Genomic DNA, 9,111 nt, shown 5'->3' on the forward strand with positions numbered 1-9,111 from the left:
AAGGTTTTATTGCTAACTAAAAAAGCATTACATGGGCTTGATCCAACCTATCTCTCCGATTTTGATCCTGCCGTACATACCTACACATACGCTACGGTCACAAGACGCAGGGCTTTCTCCTATAGAGCAAAATTTTTATGGAATGATCTGCATATCCATGTGAGAGACGCAGACTCGGTCTCAACGTCTTTACCGAAGACTCCTCTCTTCAGTAGGTCCTATGATTGAGTGTAGTCTGGCCCAAGGGTGCGAAGGTGAAAGGCAAGGCACTGGAGCGAAGAACCGCCCTTGCTGTCTCTGCCTAGCCGGCTCCTCTCTCCACTGGGATTCTCTGTCTCAGACCCTATTACGGGGGTGAGTCACTGGCTTTCTGGTGCTCTTCCATGCCGTCCCTAGGAGGGTTGCATCACTTGAGTGGGATGAGTCACAGACGGGATCTTCCTGTCCAGTTTTCTGCCCACTCGGGCTTGTGCGGTGGTGGAGATCTTCGTGGGCTATTTTGCTTTGCTTATTTGAGCTGTTCTTGCCATATTATGGACTTCGTCTTTTACCAATATCTTCTGTATACCACCCCTCGTCAAACACAACTGTTTGGATCAAATGCATTAAGAAGGAAATAAATTCAAAATGAACTTTTAACACACCTGGTAATTGAAATGCATTCCAGCGGACTTCCTGATGAAGCTGGTTGAGAGAATACCTAGAGTGTGCAAAGCTGTCTTTTTGTGGGAAAACAAAGATTTCAGTTTGGATTTGGCTTCACCCCAACCACATCAAAATCACACGTAATTTACAGAAAACTTTAATTGTTGCATTTTGTTTTTGTCCTCCGGTGGGTAGCTAGCTAGCTAAAATCGTCCCTTTCATAAATTAGCCATGGATGGAGATCTGTGGCGACCCGTCATTCAGGGGCAGAAACATAATAATTGAGGTACTAAAGCGGCATTCAAACTTGGTCTGTTTTTTTGCTTTTTTGACTAAGTCAGCTCCAAAATGCAGGTGATTCAGCCTAACCCTGTGCTTTCTGTGGTGGTGGGGCAGCCAGTGGAAAATACGGAGCGTAGGGGTTGGTAATGTTCTCTAGTTGCGCCGTGATTGGCTCAGTGTTCTGTCACTCGTGTTCCAAGATGGCGTAGCAGTAAGACGTGACTAGCATCACCACCCTGGATGGGTGGGTGACTAGCATCACCACCCTGGATGGTTCCGACCTAGAATATGTGGACATCTATAAGTACCTAGGTGTCTGGCTAGACTGTAAACTCTCCTTCCAGACTCATATCAAACATCTCCAATCTAAAATCAAATCTAGTCGGCTTTCTATTCCGCAACAAAGCCTCCTTCACTCACGCCGCCAAACTTACCCTAGTAAAACTGACTATCCTACCGATCCTCGACTTCGGCGATGTCATCTACAAAATAGCTTCCAATACTCTACTCAGCAAACTGGATGCAGTTTATCACAGTGCCATCCGTTTTGTTACTAAAGCACCTTATACCACCCACCACTGCGACCTGTATGCTCTAGTCGGCTGGCCCTCGCTACATATTCGTCGCCAGACCCACTGGCTCCAGGTCATCTACAAGTCCATGCTAGGTAAAGCTCCGCCTTATCTCAGTTCACTGGTCACGATGGCAACACCCACCCGTAGCACACGCTCCAGCAGGTGTATCTCACTGATCATCCCTAAAGCCAACACCTCATTTGGCTGCCTTTCGTTCCAGTTCTCTGCTGCCTGTGACTGGAACGAATTGCAAAAATCACTGAAGTTGTACAGTGCCTTGCGAAAGTATTCGGCCCCCTTGAACTTTGCGACCTTTTGCCACATTTCAGGCTTCAAACATAAAGATATAAAACTGTATTTTTTTGTGAAGAATCAATAACAAGTGGGACACAATCATGAAGTGGAACGACATTTATTGGATATTTCAAACTTTTTTAACAAATCAAAAACTGAAAAATTGGGCGTGCAAAATTATTCAGCCCCTTTACTTTCAGTGCAGCAAACTCTCTCCAGAAGTTCAGTGAGGATCTCTGAATGATCCAATATTGACCTAAATGACTAATGATGATAAATACAATCCACCTGTGTGTAATCAAGTCTCCGTATAAATGCACCTGCACTGTGATAGTCTCAGAGGTCCGTTAAAAGCGCAGAGAGCATCATGAAGAACAAGGAACACACCAGGCAGGTCCGAGATACTGTTGTGAAGAAGTTTAAAGACGGATTTGGATACAAAAAGATTTCCCAAGCTTTAAACATCCCAAGGATAATATTGAAATGGAAGGATTATCAGACCACTGCAAATCTACCAAGACCTGGCCGTCCCTCTAAACTTTCTGCTCATACAAGGAGAAGACTGATCAGAGATGCAGCCAAGAGGCCCATGATCACTCTGGATGAACTACAGAGATCTACAGCTGAGGTGGGAGACTCTGTCCATAGGACAACAATCAGTCGTATATTGCACAAATCTGGCCTTTATGGAAGAGTGGCAAGAAGAAAGCCATTTCTTAAAGATATCCATAAAAAGTGTTGTTTAAAGTTTGCCACAAGCCACCTGGGGGAGACACCAAACATGTGGAAGAAGGTGCTCTGGTCAGATGAAACCAAAATTGAACTTTTTGGCAACAATGCAAAACGTTATGTTTGGCGTAAAAGCAACACAGCTGAACACACCATCCCCACTGTCAAACATGGTGGTGGCAGCATCATGGTTTGGGCCTGCTTATCTTCAGCGGGGACAGGGAAGATGGCTAAAATTGATGGGAAGATGGATGGAGCCAAATACAGGACCATTCTGGAAGAAAACCTGATGGAGTCTGCAAAAGACCTGAGACTGGGACGGAGATTTGTCTTCCAACAAGACAATGATCCAAAACATAAAGCAAAATCTACAATGGAATGGTTCAAAAATAAACATATCCAGGTGTTAGAATGGCCAAGTCAAAGTCCAGACCTGAATCCAATCGAGAATCTGTGGAAAGAACTGAAAACTGCTGTTCACAAATGCTCTCCATCCAACCACACTGAGCTCGAGCTGTTTTGCAAGGAGGAATGGGAAAAAATTTCAGTCTCTCGATGTGCAAAACTGATAGAGACATACCCCAAGCGACTTACAGCTGTAATCACAGCAAAAGGTGGCGCTACAAAGTATTAACTTAAGGGGGCTGAATAATTTTGCACGCCCAATTTTTCAGTTTTTGATTTGTTAAAAAAGTTTGAAATATCCAATAAATGTCGTTCCACTTCATGATTGTGTCCCACTTGTTGTTGATTCTTCACAAAAAAATACAGTTTTATATCTTTATGTTTGAAGCCTGAAATGTGGCAAAAGGTCGCAAAGTTCAAGGGGGCCGAATACTTTCGCAAGCCACTGTAGATCTATATCTCCCTCACTCCCTCACTTTAAGCTTCAGCTGTCAAAGCAGCTTACCGATCGCGGAAGCTGTACACAGCCCATATGTAATAAATAGCCCATCCAACTACTTACCTCATCCCCATATTTATTTTTGTTTTTCTGCTCTTTTGAACAACAGTATTTCTACTTGCACATCCTCATCTGCACATTCTATCCCTCCAGTGTTAATTGCTAAATTGTAATTACTTCGCCACTATGGCCTATTTATTGCCTTACCTCCTTACTTAATTTGCACACACTGTATACAGATTTTTCTATTGTGTTATTGACCGTATGTTTGTTTATCCCATGTGTAACTCTGTTGTTTTTGTCGCGGCTATGCTTTATCTAGGCCAGGCTGCAGTTGTAAATGAGAACTTGTTTTCAACTGGCCTACCTGGTTAAATAAAGGTGAACCAAAAATAAAAACTCACGGGGACATTACGTCACCACAAAATCTACGGGGAGAGCTCGAAAATTAAAGCTCCTTAGGTGCTGCCATAGTTACATTAGAAGTGCCCATCCAAGAAGGCTCAAGGTCATTGGCTGCAGATAAAATGTCAATTTTGTTATTTTAAATGTAACCTTTATTTAACTAATTGTGCACCACCCTATGGGACTCCCAATCACGGCCGGATGTGATACAGCCTGAAATTGAACCAGCGACTGTAGTGACACCTCTTGTATTGAGATGTAATGTCTTAGACCGCTGCGCCACTCGGGAGCCCTCATGTTATCTCTACAGTAGCTTTGATTGGGCTGATCATGTCAAGATCATACCTTCAAAATCTTAGCTAGCAAGCTAGCCGTCATCGTGAATCAAGTTGACAATCTACTAGCAAATCCTTTTCAATCCTTGTCAAATGAAGAGAAATAATGAGGAGATATATGATAGATAAAACATATTGGTGCTCATTGGTCATTGGACAAACATTACACAAGTTAGGAATCTCAAATTCAACAATGAGTGGTTTGGAAGGAATCAGTGGCTAACTGCAAGCATTGTAAAGCAATCACTAGCCTGCTATTCAGTGGATTGGATGTGTGGTCCAAGTCTGTGTTTTAAGGGTCTCTTTTTTTCCAAGCTTAAAAGGATAAACATTGGCCATGCTGTCAATCCAGCATGACTTCTGCCGCTTTCAAAACAACTGGAACTTGGAAATCTCAGACTTCAGTGAGTTCAAGAGAACTGGGAAATCGGAAAAAAAGTAGCTCTGACTGGGAAAATACGTTTTGAACTGTCATCCAACTCAGAATTCCAAGTCGGGAACTAGAGACTCTTTCTAGAGCTCTGACCTGAACATCACTAACGTCATAATTCAACCTTGTTTTTTTCCTGAGTTCCCATTTATCTTGAAAGCACCATAAAACCAGAGAATGACAGAATTTGTTGATACAATTTGCCCATCCTGTTCAAGTGAGCACAGCACAACAAGGTGATTCCAAAAATGTATTGTATGCTGCTGCATAAATTATGTAATATGACAGGGAGATATGTATACTGTAGCTAACAAAGTAATACTAAGTGTATGTTGTGTAGTAAGCTGTTAGTAGCCCATGTGCCTCACCCTAATAATTTGGTCCCTTTTCCCCTCATAACTTAGCCTACTGTTCTGACTTGGTGGTTCACATGTAGCCTATAACCTGTTTTTAGAGAAATGTCATCATTAAATATTGTAAGAGCTTTCATTATCTGCTAACTATTATTATCTACTTTATTTATCCTACAGTTCTGACTTGGTGTACAGGGTGAATACTGTAAGAACGGTCCATGTTCTGAATTCTGTCGTTGTACATTTCAGAAGTGCTAAACAAATAGTTATATTGACTACATCCGTCCTAGCTCGCTCATTAATGTCTAAGAGAGGTTAAATGCAGAAGACACATTTCAGTTGAATGCTTTCAGTTGTACAACTGACGAGGTATCCCCCTTTCCCTTTCCTAATCAAAATTACAGATTTCCTCTTATCCGCTCATTGTCCCCTTATGCCATAGTTTTTACACCTCAATTGTCAGTAGAAACCACATTTGTTTAAGCAAGTCAGCCATATCAGCTATGTTTTTTAAAAGGCAGTAAATGAGGCTGAATGAACTGTTTTGCTGCCAGACAAGGCTTCGCTGATAGCCAGCTGTAACAGTGGTAAGGTGTTGGGACAGCTTTATGTCCTGTAGGCCTTAACAGTTTGTGGGCACCGTTTGTCACCGTTATAGTCCAATTAATGTATTGTTTAGTGTTGTATTGACTTTGCTGGCATGCAACATCATCAACATCATTTTATTTTAGTTTGCCCCATCAAAATGTACATGCTAAAATCTCCACTGATGGAGATATGGATTTGGGTGGATACTTAATTCTCCGTACAGTCCAATGATTATGATGGTGATTCTGATCTAACTATACATTGTGCCCCTAACCTAAGAGGGTGGAAGTTCAATATGTAGCTAGATGTAGTAGGATAATGTTAGACTAAACTAAAAGTGTGAATAGTATGACAGAGCCATGAGAGGAAGATGGCTTTGGCGGTTTTATACAAGTAGGATGAGTCAACATGTTTTGTCTACTTGCACACACACACACACACACAAATCGGTACCATGGACAGCCACATAATATTTAGCTTTAGTTGATTGGACTAAATAGTTTTTGGTATCTTAGTTGTCACTGTATTAGACTAAGCAGAGGTGATTTGATGATGTTGAAATGGTGCTGGAATAGTGGAGGCAGCTCCTGTTTTCTTTGCAACTTGCGTTAACTCTCTGTGGTTCTAAATCAATAGTTGTTTAGTGGTCTGAAAATGTCAGACTACTTAATTTGCTTAACCATGCTGTAGGTCATGTCTGTTACTGTACATTAATATGCTTTGGCTTAATTTATTGCACACATTAGTTTTATGAGAAGGGCTCTTTCATTAGTTTTGTTTTTATTAATTTATTGCTGGTACCCTCCTACCTGAGCGGCATGAGGCCTGTGTGGCGTTGCACTGTTAAAATCATCCCAGTGTGGACACCTATGTGTTGCAAAGCCACATGCTCAAAGTCCTCTCTGCTGTGGGTAATATTAATACAGAGAGAACCATTGTAAATGTATCTTCTCTTTTTAATGCCATTATGTTTACCATGTCAATGCCCTTAAATCTGTAGTTTGAAGCATGTGTATATATATATATATAAATAAAACATTGTTTCACTATATTACATAATCAACAAGAAGCATATCACACGATACCTTACAAGTGTGTCTATGTTCATTCTTGGCATCCGATCAAGTTTGTTTGTCAACTAACTCGCCTGGTAAATTAATTTGTATATGTTCTAGGTTTTCAGAACTCAAGTCCCCTTACATGCATACTTAATACACATCCGAGGCTGACGAGTGCTAATTTCACTCAACAACTTTTTAAAAAGGGTAGTAGACATTTACAGATCATAGACTAGCCCAAAACTAATGAGACGGTTTCAGCATGTTCAAAGTAACACTACAAAACATACATCATCTTAGCAAACATGTAAAAAGGCAACATAAAATAATCCAAGTGACTTGTGACTGAATATATACATTATATATTATACTGAACAAAATTATAAATGCAACATGCAACAATTTCAAAGAATTTACCTAGTTACAATTTCATAGAAGGAAATCAGTAAATTGAAAAAAATTGTGAAATCCATAGATCACCGTTCCAGTTTTTAATACAGATAACGAGTGGAGGACAGAGGAGCCTCTTAAAGAAGTTACAGGTCTTTGAGAGCCAGAAATCTAGCTTGTTTGTAGGTGACCAAATACTTATTTTCCACCATAATTTGCAAATAAATTCATTAAAATTCCTACAATGTGATTTTCTGGATTTTTTTTCTAATTTTGTCTGTCATAGTTGAAGTGTCCCTATGATGAAAATTACAGACCTCTCTCATCTTTTTAAGTGGGAGTACTTGCACAATTGGTGGCTGACTAAATACTTTTTTGCCCCACTGTATGTGGTATTGTGCTGTGACAAAACTGCACATTTTAGAGTGGCCTTTTAATGTCCCCAGCACAAGGTGCACCTGTGTAATGATCATGCTGTTTAATCAGCTTCTTGATATGCCACACCTGTCAGGTGGATGGATTATCTTGGCAAAGGAGAAATGCTCACTAACAGGGATGTAAACAAATGTGTGCACAAAATGAGAGAAATTAGCGTTTTGTGCTTATGTACATTTTCTGGGATTCTTTTATTTCAGTTCATGAAACATGGGACCAACACTTTAGATGTTGAGTTTATATTTTTGTTCAGTATAAATACTTGCAAGAGGTTTGTTGTTTTGGCTCTAAAATTGTTTTATCTCAACATGCACGCTAATGGATCCCATGACATTATTTACTGCAATATGAATACAAATTGTGGTAAGGTCCAGCGCAATATCAATTGACCATTTGTTAGTGCTATGACCATAAACATGCAACCTTTTTAGGCGAGTGCCTTGTTCAAGTTATGTTACGTCATCAACCAGGAAAACCTGCTATTTTGGGGTTGTGAACTGATTAAGGTTAAGAACTCTGTCCCACTGGGTGAAACAAAAAGAGTGGACACATTGAACTCTTGGCATGTACCTTAACTGGTCAGTTAAGATATTTTATATTACAAATGGGTTGAATGAAAAGCTGATGAATGATGAACTGTACAGGGAACAAAAGGTAGTGTGTGTCCCAAGACTCCCAACTAATAAATATACAGATAATTACCACTCTTCGACCCTCTCATGCAAGCCTCTGCCTGGCACCGAAAGTATAAATGTATAGCTGTGTGTGTCTGTCCAGGTGGTAAGTCCGCCAGAAATTACTGCTTATAGACCATCACATTCATGTAATTTCTTTTTATAAATAAAACAAGATCACAGGCTAGGTTCAAACACAGATAGGATAGGCAAACATTCCAGGTTTCATGACATTTTTATGAAAATAAGAGACATTGGAAATGCAACGTTGCAAAGCAACAGCCTCGTCATTGCTTCTCCCTCTTTCAGAGATCACAGTTTACAGGGAATGTTTGACTGTGAACTCAGAACACACGAGAGTGAATACTCATGGCATTATGAGAAGAAATACAGATTACAGCACCGGACACCATATTCTTAATACAAGATCAAAAAATGTTTGCTTAAAAAATAATAAACCAACTTGGAGAAGCATGCGTCTCCTCTGAATGCCATGTCCACACATTATTTAGAGTAGACATGATTGGAGGAATCCATCACAAAAAGTGGAACTTGACAAAAAAACAGGAATAAAGACACAAAACAGCCCATACCAAACCCCGTCAGGATTATTTTGTGGTCAACACTGATCACGGGGGCAGATAATGATCATGTAAAAGGTGGTAAGGGGATTCCTTATATTTATATGCTACTAGTGGTCAACTGTAAATTGGCAGGTTAACTGGGATGTTCAACTGAAGTCAAAGAGACTCATCCAACAGATGTGGCCGGTTCAGAGTTCAGGCACACACCCTTAACCTGAATGCAAAGAGTGGCATAATATGCACAACCACTTTCACCATTCTTCAGAAGGTATTCATACCCCTTGACTTATTCCACATTTTGTTGTTACAGCCTGAATTCAAAATGGATTAAATATTTATTTTTCTCACCCATTTACACACAATACCCCATAATGACACAGTGAAAACATGTTTTTAGACATTTTTTCAAATGTATTGAAAATGAAATACA

Source organism: Oncorhynchus mykiss, chromosome 16 (genome assembly GCF_013265735.2).
Source record: "Oncorhynchus mykiss isolate Arlee chromosome 16, USDA_OmykA_1.1, whole genome shotgun sequence".
Lineage (NCBI taxonomy): Eukaryota > Metazoa > Chordata > Actinopteri > Salmoniformes > Salmonidae > Oncorhynchus > Oncorhynchus mykiss.